The following is a 15506-nucleotide window of genomic DNA, read 5'->3' on the forward strand; positions in this document are numbered from 1 at the left end:
GAGCAATATTATTACACATTAATATTAAATAAATAGTTTCTGATTGCTACGCTGTGTTTCACGTCTTCTCGTCTCAGTTAATAAAGATATAAAGATAAAAATGATATTAAAATAAATAAATAAATAAATAAATAAATAAATAAATAAATAAGTAAATAAAATAAAGAAAAATAAAGAAAATAAATAGCAAATAATGAAAATAAAGTTATTAATGTTATTAAAAGAAAATCAATATAATCTACGAATCAATCCATTCCTATATTATTATTATCACATAATTATTATCATTATTACCAATAATAAAAATTATTAATAATAATAAATAAACAAAGAAAGAAACAAGTATCAAATAAATAAAAACAACAGCCAAATCTACAAGACAATATTTAACAAGTTTACAATTTACAACGTAAATAAAAATAAAAAATAAATAAAAAATAAATTAATTAATAAATAAAAAATAAAAAATAAAAAATAAAAAATAAAAAATAAATAAATAAATAAATAAATAAATAAAGCGGGTAATAAAAGAAAAAGGAAAAAAAAACCATCAGAGATCTAACATACTATTTAACAACGGCCACACTTTGAACAGCTCCAAGTAGAGCTCCAAGTAGATAAAAAAAAAATCAATAATTCAAACAACAACAACAAAACAAAACAAAAAAAATAATAAATAAATACATAAAAATAATAATAATAAATAAAATAAACAATAACAACATTAAAACTCACTATTAACACTACACATCAATTTTATCACTATTTAATAACAACTACACCTCATCCCCCCAAATAAATAAATAAATCAATTGATAAATAAACAAAGAATAAATAAACTATTAACCCAAACACACACACACACACACCCCCACACACACAAAATCAAAATGCTTTTCTCACATCTCACATTTATTCTAAAAGTATAAAACCTATTGTAGAAAGTTTGGTGTCACTGAGTAGATAATTTTGTCCTTTGTCAATACAAAAAACCTCAAGTCAATCGGACAACTACTTTGTGATGCCCCCATAGGGTTATACACAACATTGGGAAAATATGGCACACTTCAAACCTTCGTATCTTAAAAAGTACAACTCGTATGGACCACAAATTGCACATATATCATCCTGGATTGTAGATCTACCTAATACTAGATCAATTATAGCAAACGATGAACTAATTAATTGCTTAATTAAATGCAAATTAAGACAGTTTTCCCATTACGTTACTGTAAAAAGTGTGCACGTAATGCTCCAGCATTTCTAAATGCCCTATCTCTTGCCTGAGTAACCCGGCTTATTATAAAAATGTCGATTGATAATGTCATAAAAATCGTAAAAATTATTTGACAATTCTTAACCACCCTGTATGTTTAACACAAGGGATACCAAGCGACAGTGGACATCCCTAGTTATATTTATAATGATATCCATGTTCATGTTTGACAGTGGACATCCCTATTTATATTATTCTATAACGATATCCATGTTCATGTTTGACAGTGGACATCCCTATCTATATTTACAATGATATCCATGTTCGTGTTTGACAGTGCACATCCCTATTTATATTATTTCATAATGATATCCATGTTCATGTTTGACAGTGGACATCCCTATTTATATTTATAATGATATCCATGTTCGTGTTTGACAGTGGACATCCCTATTTATTTTATTTTATAATGATATCCATGTTCATGTTTGACAGGGGACATCCTTATTTATATTATTTTATTATGATATCCATGTTCATGTTTGACAGTGAACATCCCTATTTATATTTATAATGATATCCATGTTCATGTTTGACAGGGGATATCCCTATTTATATTATTTTATAATGTTATACATGTTCATGTTTGACAGTGGACATCCCTATTTATATTTATAATGATGTCCGTGTTCATGTTTGACAGTGGACGTCACTATTTATATTATTTTATAATGATATCCATGTTCATGTTTGACAGTGGACATCCCTATTTATATTATTTTATAATGATATCCATGTTCATGTTTGACAATGTTATCGGATGGGAACCCTAATTTTCTCGTTTGGGTTTCCGGATGTCGCTTCTTGGGGTACCGGTTAGGAACACCTAACTTCGGTGCGTTGGTGGGAGATGTGCGATCTTGCACTCGATTCACTAATTTCAAATTTGGTCTGATAAATTGGTGGATGAGACTGTCAGTCGGACCTTCCACTTTTCATAATCCACATTTATGCTTATTAGGACAATAGCTAATTTTCTTTTTCTTTTCTACAGATAATGTCATGCCGAAACGCAAACAAGGAAGTTCAGCAAAGAAAGACGCAAACAAAGAAGTTCAGCAAAAAAAAAAAAAAAAGACGCAAACAAGGAAGTTCAGCAAAGAAAGACAGCAGCAAGCGTCCGCTCTCATGGCGTTAGCGGCGCAGTTAATAACAAACCACTAAATGCTATAACTCAAATCCACCAGAAATCACAGGACAGGCGTCGTCCTTGCCTGGTGAGCTAGGGGTGGTAGTACTGGGAGAAGTACTTGGACTGAAAGCGGCCCGCAACTGCCCGGAGTTAGGGCTGGTCAGGCAGCTTCTCCCACAGAAGGCTGAGGCGCATCCTATGCCGTTTTGGACACATCTATCAAACATGCACGAAATCAGGATGTACCCCACTCATGATATCAGGAACCATTGCATGCGCCAAGAGTGAGTCAATGCAACAGGGGCTTGTCATTTGTCTTTACGTATGGGAATGCCACCATTTGAACAATATTGGTCTATACGCAGTTTAAACTCACCATAGGGAGAGCGATCGAATTATTTTTGCTAGTTCAAAGGTCTTCTTTTAATAGGACTCATGGTTTTGGCCCTTGCGGGGTTGGAGGCCGGGAATTCTAGCTGCACGAATCCGGATTCGCGCACCTCGAATCCCCGGTTGGCCCCTTCGGGAACAAATAGGGTTGGGAAAAAACTTTTAAGCTTTTAGGGACTATTGTGATTTGCTACAATATTTAGTCGTCCGTGTAGTATGGCGACAGCATAAACATTGTGTAAGTACATGTTGAAAGTATATGTTTTTATTCGTTCGCCTGTGTATGACGGTGACAGTTGGTAATTCAGAATTTAAAGGTGCTCTTGTGTTTAACATTGCACAGTTAGCCTGTGTATATACGGCTTTGTGTTTTATGTGTTTTTTATTCAGTATTATTGAGCCATAAAATTATTCCGTGGTCATTCCGCACAAAAGTTTGGGTGTCTTGTGTCTTTCTTCTTTGTCGTCGATATCCGGGGCTAACTTCATTTGCACTCTGAGTGTATTCGAGAATAATGATTCACTAAAAAGCCTACTTGTATTAATTATCGCAATGAGTCTCTGTGTTAGTTAAATGGCATATATTATATTGCAAAAACAAGTTCTATATTCGAAGAGAATACTTATTACATTACAAGTTGACACTGGTTACAATTTTTTATTCGTATTTCTCCTGAAAAAAGACACATTGTGTTGCTAAAGTTCGGTAGATATGGAAGTTGGAACAAATTACTTTACACCGTGATCCATGAATTTTGTCTTTTTTAAAGACCATTATACTGTACATGTAGAAGATCAAAACAAGGGAAATGCTGATTAGAGACTGACGATGCTGCAAAATATGTGCACAGAAATGTACAAACTTAAGCCTAAACAACTAAAATGTCTAAATCCAAAAAATTGGGTGTGGTCAAAATGTTCAAGCAACACTATTTCTGATTCTGATATTGAAGAAGATGCAAATAACCTAATTTCGTGCTACTGATGTATACCTCAAAGAATACGATGAAATGGTTTTTAATTCCATACGTTTTGACTGTGAAATAATGATGTAGTGAATAATGGTATGGAAAAAGGTCATGAATGCCTGAACAGTTTTCCCCAGATTCTAATTCTACTAATGGTACATTTAGTTTCCTAATATCACAGCCTCGAAAAGCTCAAATAATGCACTAATATATTAAAGAAGGACTTTAGTGTAATTGGAATATAAGAAACTCGCCTTAATAATATACCCGGGTATAAAGTAGAATATATGAAAAGAATTGGAAGAGAAACAGGTGGTGTATGCATGTATGTATCTGACTAAATAAATTACAAATTAAGAAAAGATCTGTGTCATACAAACTGAAACTACGAAGCCCGTTTGATTAAAAAATGAATGTAATAATGCAAAGAACATTGTAGTTGGGGTTGTATATAGAGCACATACATCTATTGATAACTTCATGACAGATATTGATCCCGTCTTTAAGAAACTAAATTCAGAGAAAAAAAAACCAGTTCATATCTTATAGCTTAAAATATATTAAGCATGCTTTATTCTTTTATAGCAAGAATAATATGAAGCAAACATGGAACACAATAAATAATATTCTTGGTGGAGGAAAGCAAAAGTCTACTCAAAATAATATACAAACTCAGACGAGTACTTCCAACCAATATTCAAAATACCGACAAAAATATTTGATTACCTTCATGATCTAAGATTTAGTAGCATCTACATGAAACCAGTTGTGGAAATAGATATTACAAAAATAATTGATAAATTTAATCAAAATAAAAGTGCTGGTAATAATAACATAGGTAATTTCATTATAAAGAGAGTAGCTAAGGAAACCGTAAAACCTCTTACAAGCCTATTCAATTTGATAATCACAACAGGGACTGTTTCTGTAAAACTAAAAACAGCGAAGGTTATACATGTATACCAATATACAAAAAAAGACCGAAGTCTTCTGCAATTATAGACCAGTGTCACTATTACCATGTTTTTTCGAAGATTTTAGAAAGACTTGTATTTGATAAAATGATGTGTTAACTACATAGAATCCTCACGAATCCTTAATGACAAACAATTTAGATTTCGATCCAATCACCCTACCTATATGGCTATATTACATCTGGTGGATAAAATGATGTGTTAACTGCATATAATCCTCACGAAACCCTTTCCAACCACTCTACCTATATGGCTATATTACAGCCGGTGGATAAAATGAATACAGCAGTGAAAGAAAAATAAAACAACTATTGGAATTTTTATAGTCTTATCAAAAGCGTTTGATTCAATTGACCATAACATCCTTCTTCATCAATGAGAATGGTTAAACATTATTTAAGTAATATAAATCAATATGTATCCTATAACTCGCGTGACTCACAGCGTAAGGATATTAAACGTGGTGTCCCGCAAGGATCGATATTTGGTCCACTAATTTTATACTATATGTTAATGATATAACTCGTACCTCTAACATTTTAGATTTTATACTAAATGATGATGATACCACTATCCCTACTCGCATGAAAATAGTGAGACTCAACTAAGTAAGCAATTGAGAGCAAATAAGTTATCAGTTAATTCAAACATTGCCCAGTTATTGTATACGAGTTTACCTCTCAAAAAAATCAAGAACACATTGAGCATGGAAAATGTTACTATTACTATAATATTACGCTCTTCTCTGTTAAACTTATAATTATTATTGTTTGAGAGGGTGGGGGTCCTTACTCAAGCACATTTGAAAGCCATTATACCAGATATCTAACTGCTAGATAATCATCAAACAGTTCGAAAATGGGTCACAGGTTGGTGTCGAGCGGATTAAAGTTATTCCAATTACACTCTCAAACATGATAAGTTTACCTTGCACCTTTTGAGCAGTATGTGATCTCTGTGTGATCCTATGGGAGATATTTGTGATAGTTATGCAGTGGTTGCCAGCTTGTATTTAAAAAATGCTGAAAGCCTCTTAAATTACCACTTTCCATTTTTAAAATAACATCATTTGTTTCAGTTCAGTACTATTCATTAGAAAGAGAGTATTGCGCCTTATTTATATATCGTATATTCCTAGCTAATGTACAGCAAGAGGTTCAAAATCCGTCATCCAGTATGCTCAATGGATTATAAAACATCGGCATCTGTGCTCCAGAGGACAGATTAACCAGCGCCCTATTTGTACGCGATTATACTCAATATTGCCGGGTGTTTTTGTCGCATCACTGTAAATCAATTTGGCGTTCTGAGTGATAAAATTGATTGTGGTTGCACAAACCGCGCTTCATGTCATATATGCAAAAATACAATAACACCCATCGTCTACTTAGTGATATGGTCACATTGCTCTACATCTATTGACATTTGGGTAATACTGCAAGCAGTACTTATAAGGTTCCATAAAAGTCAGTTCTTTATAAGAGGGAATTCAATGGCACATCCATATACATCTGTGAAATAGGTTAAATGCAAATCGTTTGGGAGGTTTTTTGAGGTCACAAACCTTTTAAACCGAATGACTATCGCCAAATATTAGCCTTGGGCGTCCATATAAATCGATATTATCGATGTTGACCGATGTAGACTGATGGCCATTTAGGCCCCATTTTCTGCTTCCCATACTTGCTTTTAAATTGACCCAAGCTAGGTCCAGCTTGGTCAAGCTAAGTGACAAGTAGCACAGCACCTCAGCATAATTGACAGGCGTCTGGGGGCATTCTAAATAATAATAATAATAATAACGATTTGACCGTATTTCTGTGTTTGTGTTCCAATTACAAGGGCAAGGTAAACGATGGTAAATGTTGGTTAACACAATTGGCGTTACCAATATGCTACGATAAGCTTTAGGATACTGTATGACCGCTCTGTGTATGACTGAACTGTTTTTTTTCCTGGCTAGCAGCTAGCAAGTGGGTTTGCCACAAATTAAAGCCATCGCCTGATATCCTCACGCCTTGGTGACATGTATAGCGAGAATAAGGCGTTGCTACGGTATCCTGACCCAATCCTCAGGGAAAAGAAGCTATATTAGCATAATGCTAGGCGTGATAACCAATAGGTTTCATATCTAATGTCAAAGATGAATTCCGTAGGCTATGTTTCAAATGATTTATGTCCTAAAGTTTTAATGGATTTCCATCATTTAATAAAGTGATTCTAGTCTCCTGAGTATACAGGGTGTTCACATACCAAAGAAATTTGTTGCATAATAGCTTTGATGGAAAAATAAAAGACACGAAAACCTTTGGTATCCAAAGTAAATATGTATGTCAAGCAGTTGGCAATGTGTACCTTTAAATCGTGGGGATTAATGACGTCATTTTTCGTTTGTTGCACATTTTTTGAAGTGTATCAACACCTTCAAAGTTTCATTTATGGAGTTACACAAATTTGGATACAAAACCCCTATTTTTTCAATAAGCAAGATTTCCAAAGGTTTCATTGGGTTTCATTTATTTGTTGTGCGCTCTCTTTCGTTGATATGGCCAGACTGAGGACAAAATATTAATCACGGTACACTATTACTGCATCTTGCATAATCGGGCTACCACTTTGTTGTACTTCATGAACTACAGTTGATTGTGTGCTATATTGTTTTTCTAACCAGTATTCGTGGCATTTGTATTGTGTATGTAAATCTTTGTTTGAAGTGTTAAATTGCTCCTTATAAACTATAAAAACTGAATTCCATATGGCTGAAAATATATGCCACAAAAATAACCGAATAAACACTAGTTTGAAGGCCGACATGCTTAACATTGGTCAACATTTGTGTCAAATTGATTTTTTTTAATGATCATTGCATATCAATGGTTATTGGAACTTAAAGGTTTAAGCTCAATCGGACAATGATTTCAAAATTTGACTAGTCCCAACCCCTCATCAACCCTTTCCCCCAAAAAACCCTCGGGCACATCCTCTATCTCCGTGAGTAATTGAATCTCGAAACGAATTAGTCGGGCAGATTGAAATGGATACAAAAGGAGCAGTACAATATATTTGATACCAAAATGTATTCACCATTATTGCACCATCAATTCTCGCTATTCGCAATAAGGGCGCCGCCAGCGGTTTGCGATGTAATCGTGATGTATCATGGGAAAAGGTCGACATCCAAGTCCGCGCAATACGAATATTACCATGCTATTACATAGGAACACGTGACAATATTTTTAGTTTGTCAAAATAAAGGTGTTACGTTACACGCGAATCGATATGCAATAATACTAAATAATGTGATTTGAAATGTGCACAATTCATTTTTCTCTATCGATTTGCGTGTATATTTGACCGTTATATTGACAAACTAAAAATATTGTCACGTGTTCCTATGTAATAGCATGGTAATATTCGTATTGCGCGGACTTGGATGTCGACCTTTTCCCATGATACATCACGATTACATCGCAAACCGCTGGCGGCGCCCTTATTGTGAATAGCGAGAATTGAAGCTACATGTAGCATTTAACACATAGTGAATACTATATTGCTAATACATAATAGACTTACATAACATTAAATATGATTAACATTATGTCAACATTAAAGTATGGGAAAGTATAAGGGGGAGGGGTGGTGCATGTGCGTGCGTACCCATACACTATTGCACAAGCGCTAAGCAAGCACGTGCTTACCACTGTTTGAAATTGCATACGTCAAAGCATAGCCGGCCACATTAAAGATTAAATGTGATTTACCATAATAAAGACGAATTTCATAGTTCTAGTCCAATAAAACAGCACTTACTGTGGACGTTTCGGAATCTGTCAGATTCCTTTATCAACACTGATGTTGTTGTGACGACCTTCTGTGTACAACTCGTTGTTGCTTAGCAACTTGGTTGCCAGTTGGTTTCTTCAGGAGATCGTCAAATACGTGAGTTAGATTGTATTGCCCCTCGTCTCTTTATCATCAGTGTTGATAAAGGAATCTGACAGATTCCGCAATATGGCCGCAATATGGTGAAATGCACTCTACGTTCTCTTTGTGTACTTTTGGACGGAGATTATTTCTCTATCACTGTACATCAATCAAAGCAGCTTATAGAAAACACCTTATTAGAGTGCCCAAGTGAATTTTAACATGTTAGTTCTCCCGTTGGACCGGTTCTAACAAATCTAATATCATGGCAAAATTTATCACGCTAATTGTGATATCTAATTGGGTTGAGGTTTAGTTGGTAGACAAATTTAATTCGATATTGGCAAAACTGTTGACGCGGAGTGTGTAAATACGTGGCGCTTGCATTGAATACACGTTTGAGCACAACCTCCACGGAAAATATCACATTTGTGGAGTAGGATTTCACAATCTTAAGTAATAAAAGACGTAAAGAGTATTCGGCTACCATTTGTGCCAAATTTCATATATACAAGTTGATTGACAAGTTTATAATCCACTGTTTTATACCAAAACGCGCTGTAAAACCATTTCGGTAGATGGGTGCTGAATGCAGCATCCCATGTCCTTGGCGCAAGTATTTTGACAGGAAATATGTAACATACGAGTATACACATGAACTTGGTGTACATGCTTAGCTGGAAGTTCATTAAAAAAAGATCGCGGTGCAAGTTGAAGCCTGTTAAAATCGAAAATCTTTCACTAGAAGACAACATTTCACCCCTAACTTTAATACCAGGATTTGGAAAAAATATACAGTATCAAGCATTATGGTTTTGTTCTGACATTTACTGAAAAAATGAAAATTATTACTTGTAATTTCATCGAGAAAACTAATTTTAACGTGAAAAGGTGTAACTCAAAATGTTGCTCATTTCAACACCGAATTTAATCGCTTCAATAGCCTAGTTAAATGACTGAGTGGGCCTTGTATAACAATAGCCAACAGGCGTTCTAGGTGTCTTGGTTTCATAACTTTGTGATTTATTCATCATTTCCCTTACGAAAATGCAAGCAATGAAAAATGTGTGCGGAAGCATGCAGCACGCGTGCGGCAGTGTGCAGCACACGTGCAGATGTGTGCAGCATGCAAGCAAGGCCTGCTGGTAGCGTGTTCATGTGTGCGAACCAGCTGAGTGCATGCAGGCACCGCACACAAATATCCACCGCGCACACAATTTGCTTGCAGAACCTGCGTGCAGACTACCAATCTGTACGCAAATTACGTGCAGACTACACTTGTGTGCGGACTGTAGGACTGCATGCAAATTGCACGCATCTTGCATGCAGCACGCATATTGCTGCATGCATGCAGGATTTCCAGATCACGAAGTTAGAATGCTGCACGCATACAGGGTTTCCAGAAGCAGTAAAGGTAAAATGCTGCATGCATGCAGGATTTTCAATGACTAATTCACCTTTACACAACTGACATCAAGTCACAATTTGGCAATGATCTAGAAGTGAAAATATTTAAATGTTTACAATGAATAAATAAGTTAGCCTTCGGACCAAAATTTTCTAAGTATTTAACCTTCAGACCAAGATTTTTGGCAGACCAAGAGGGAGGGGGGGGACAAGCAATTTTGGCAGGCCAACAGGGGAGGGGGCAAGCATTTTTTGGCAGGTCTAGAGGGGAGGGCAAGCAAATTCTTGTTTCGATAGTTGGCATTTCAACTTTGGGCCAATGTTGGAATGCCATTCCTGTTTTTGGCATTGAAACACTGGCCCAATGTTGGAATGCCATTCCTGTTTCGATAGTTGGCATTGCAACATTAGGCCGATGTTGGAATGTCATTCCTGTTTCGAAAGTTGATATTGCAACATTGGGCCAATGTTGGAATTCCATTCCTGTTTCAATAGTAGGCATTGCATCATTGGCCCAATGTTGGAATGCCATTTCTTTTTCGATAGTTGACATTGCAACATTGGGCCGATGTTGGTATGCCATTCATGAATCAACAGTTAATTGGCACTGCAAAAAATCAAAACAAAATTCAACATTTTTATAGTGAATGTTATCATATCAATATTCACAGTAAATTTGATCAATATTCATAAAATGATGCACTTTGGCCAGTTTAGTCATCAAAATATTGCTTATATTAACTTAAAACACTTAATCAAATGAGTATACCTCAATAGCTCAAATGGTAAAGCATCAGACTCCCATGCAGAAGGTCCCAGGTTCAAAATCAGGTAGGTTAAGTTAGATAAGTGACTTGTATAAAATTAAGCTAGGCAATTTTGGTTCATTGTGAAATGGATAGCCAGGTTATGTAAGACTAATAGTAAGGACAGTATACACTGTTAACCATTATTTTTGATTTTTTTTTTCATGATTTTGTCTCGCATATATATGGCCAGTACGTGCTGCACGCATGCAGTGCACGCTAATGGATTTGCATGCTGCATGCAAACTGCACACGCTCATGACCTGCACGCATGCAGCAAGCATCTGCACGCTTTCCTGCATGCGTGCCTCGTTCCAAATATACGCATCCGCACGCTACCAACTGCACGCGTGCTGCATGCGGTGCGGCACGCGTGCTGCTTGCATGCTGCATGCGTTCAAAAACTGCGTGCCATTTTCGTAAGGGTTGCCTTCATTTTACTTTAACGCACAAAACAACGCGCAAAGTGCAAAGTCCAACGCGTACAACATCTTGAATTCGTACACATAAAGTTCATATATTCAATGATTTGATATAAAAAAACCCCGATATTTTCATCTGATTATTTGCGACGAAAATATACCTATAGTATATATTATGAGAATGACCCATGGAATTATGGCCATAAGTAGTGGGGGCTACAGTCAGTAGTAATAAAGAACACCCCACCCCAACTACCACCACCACCACCACCACCCAACTTTTTATGTTATTGAGCGTCCTGGCGAAAAACAATGTTAACAGTTCAATAAAATTGAAAAAGATATTTTTAATAGAAAAACCCTCTACTGGGCAATATTTTATACCCCTTTAGGTGAGATATTAACAAATAAAAGGTATAAAAATGCAAAATGGAATATACCCCTTCAGCAAAATGTTTACAGAAAACCCTATTTGTCGTCACCGACATCTCAAATATCTCATAATAACCATATATACAGGGTGTAACAATAAAATATGTACAATTTTGAAAATAGAATGACGCTTATTTTTTGGTTTGATATTTATATGTCTATCAAGATAATTTCTTTAGCCACCAGATAAGCTTTGTTCCAATAAGATCGATGGTATACAAATAAAGATATGGCCAATTATGTAACCTAGTCCTAAAACCGTTTGGGACACTTTTGTCTAAGTGTTACAAAAGTGACTAAATTGAGTTGAACCATGAATTAGTTGGACGATGCTCTTATGATAGGTAGTTTTAAACAATGGGGTATTCGGAGTGGTAGAATTGATTACATAATAGAATATCCCCTTCAGTTTTTGAAAGTCACAACTAAGCAAATGACTTACAGGGGGGGTCGATCTTTTGTGCGTAATTATAGAGGGCCAGGGGATTCACTCTATCATTAAACACATTATTTGAAGAAGTCAAAGAGCCCTAGGAATAAAAACAGTAGTGTAATTCACGCCAGATACAATTTCTTTATACGATCAAAAAACAAACGTTTTATATCAATTTTAAATTTAGCCTGAATCCGTAAATATGGTACTTCTCGCCCTTTTTTTAGGTCAAGGCTATTTTTACCATTATGCAGCGAACCATTGTTGAAGCTATTTCACATACATGCACAAAACATTCTAGAGGAAGAATGAGGACATATAGTGTTGAAATATCTTTTGTTGATTTCGAATGATAATGTCATGAAGTCGTAAATTTTAAGGTCAAATTCCTAAAACCAAAACAAAACATTGCGACGCAGATAATTCCCGACTTACGCAATTTCATCATCACATCAGTGTCTTTATTATTTGTTTGTAACCTTTCCCAAACGTTCGTGCTATTTATGCATAAAACGGCTAATCTATCTTTACAAAACGCGTCTTTTTTAGTAAACAAAAGGCTAAAGATGGCATTATGAGATTTATCTTTTATCATTACACTCATCCGCTCAACTGCCACGGTGGCCGAGTGGTAAAGCGCTAGACGCGTAATCGATGATCGCATTCCGAAATGAGTCACTTGTCGGTAAATCATGTATCGTATCCTTAACAACCTCATTTACTAGAAATCGTGGCTGCAGCTCAACAACTTCAACCCCAATTCACGTTGGAAGAACGTATTTTTATGGTTGTGACATTCGGTAGCACATGGAGTTTTAAATTTAGCCTGAATCCGTAAATATGGTACTTCTCGCCCTTTTTTTAGGTCAAGGCTATTTTTACCATTATGCAGCGAACCATTGTTGAAGCTATTTCACATACATGCACAAAACATTCTAGAGGAAGAATGAGGACATATAGTGTTGAAATATCTTTTGTTGATTTCGAATGATAATGTCATGAAGTCGTAAATTTTAAGGTCAAATTCCTAAAACCAAAACAAAACATTGCGACGCAGATAATTCCCGACTTACGCAATTTCATCATCACATCAGTGTCTTTATTATTTGTTTGTAACCTTTCCCAAACGTTCGTGCTATTTATGCATAAAACGGCTAATCTATCTTTACAAAACGCGTCTTTTTTAGTAAACAAAAGGCTAAAGATGGCATTATGAGATTTATCTTTTATCATTACACTCATCCGCTCAACTGCCACGGTGGCCGAGTGGTAAAGCGCTAGACGCGTAATCGAAGGAAGTTTAGAATCGCTGGTTCGAGTCCCAACGAAGCCTGTGGAAACTATTTTTTCTTCAACATTCATGATCGCATTCCGAAATGAGTCACTTGTCGGTAAATCATGTATCGTATCCTTAACAACCTCATTTACTAGAAATCGTGGCTGCAGCTCAACAACTTCAACCCCAATTCACGTTGGACGAACGTTTTTTTTTGGTTGTGACATTCGGTAGCACATGGAGTCAAGCAAAAACCATACGATTACGATAGCGCATTCTAAACTCACGTCTTCCATTAAGGTATACAATTACATATAACTATGAGAAGTATGTAGAATTTGTTAACAGAAATGCTGGCAATTGTGGTCGCCCCAGAACAGCTAGAAGCCCAGCTGAACTTAATGTCAAAATCTTATTGTTTTGTACTTTTGAGTTTTACCAATGATATCTCAGGGAACAGGGATATGAGAAATTACTTTATTTATAAAGATAATTTGAAAGAAATTTCATGACTTCATTTATAGATTTTAAATAAATATGATATTATTATTAGGTTCATGTCAATTATATGAAGAAACCCCACTTATAAGTCTTTTGTGTCCGTTCTTTGATGTTTAATGCACGATAAGCATATCTACGCGGTTCAAACTTGATAAGCGCAAACATGGCAAAAGTGGCCCAAGCTAGTAAAGAAACCAACTAAACGTCTTCTTTTAGCCAAGATATTACTGATTGTATTGCATATAACATTTGTGTCATAACTCTTTTAATGTTTTCCTGAGAAGTCAAACTGCAATACTATAAATTTTATTGTTACACCCTGTATACACATTGGTCACCTTTTGTTTGTAAAGCCTTCCATATTTTTGCTCTTAGATATGAATCATCAATAAACTGCTACCTGTGCTGACTGTATGTGATAATTGGAAGGCGTTTAGGTAACACTGGTAATTTTTTCATTTCGGGAGCATAAATGCATTACATTTGCAGCAAAAGGAAATAATAACGAAATGTAGCTACTTAATTGAACAATAACAAATCATGTACACGTTCAGAACACTGATAATGATCTGCATACGCTAACATACCCACCTTAGTAGCGCTTTGTAATTAAATAATTGCATCGCTTCTTGTTATAAATTTATTGCTTTCTCTCCTTGCTGTCAATTATTTTTGCCACTAATAGTGTAGTCAAATAACTGCTTATTATTATTGTGTACTTCTGAAAGAAAGCAAGATGTTGGGCATAAACCTTTCTTGGGGTGTTTAGAACAATCTTATAGGGTGTGCCTAAAAATTCGGTGTTGTTGATGATGTCAGAAGACACGCCCCCTTTTTTGGGATAAAAATCAAATTGCTCTGCAGTCAATTTGTAATATAACTCATATTCTTCATCGGAGAACAAGGAATAAAAACGTCAATCCCAAACAGGATAAATGTCAAGACACTTTTTTTCAAGTGTAAAATTTTCAACATGCTTTGGTTTCGACGAAAATGGTCTCAAATTGTCTATCATGACATATGTGATGCGATCAAGCAAAATCAGTCGGAACTCGGAAATATTGATTTTGAGATATAGTCAAACAATTTTTCCTTTTGTTTCCTCTTGCTCATATCTTTGAAACTGGTTGTTCAATTTCAATGAGGAATTCTGCAAAATGCAGCTTTGAACATGCTTTTTACTATCCTGTAAGAAACTTTTTATTGCCGAGTTCCGACTGATTTTGCTTGATCGCATCACATATGACTAATGATTATATGGTCAATTCCAGCGAAAGCTTGTTAACTTTCCACTTTAAAATGTCATTAATAAGGAAATCACGTTATTGATGGAGCATATCATGTCACGTCCAATGTGCTCTCTTTGAGCATATAGGCCTTTACTAGCAAGTCATACCAGGGGACAAGTTTAAATGAATTGGCGTTACCCACGAATTCAAAGATAAAGCACCATATATGTCATTGAATGTCCTTCAAACAAAATGAAATTATTACCGTTAGAAAGACGTTTGCATGATCTCTCATCATATGTAAAACGATTGAATTCCACCAAAGTTTGTGGACTC

This window comes from Amphiura filiformis, chromosome 8, assembly GCF_039555335.1.
Source record: "Amphiura filiformis chromosome 8, Afil_fr2py, whole genome shotgun sequence".
NCBI classification, from domain to species: domain Eukaryota; kingdom Metazoa; phylum Echinodermata; class Ophiuroidea; order Amphilepidida; family Amphiuridae; genus Amphiura; species Amphiura filiformis.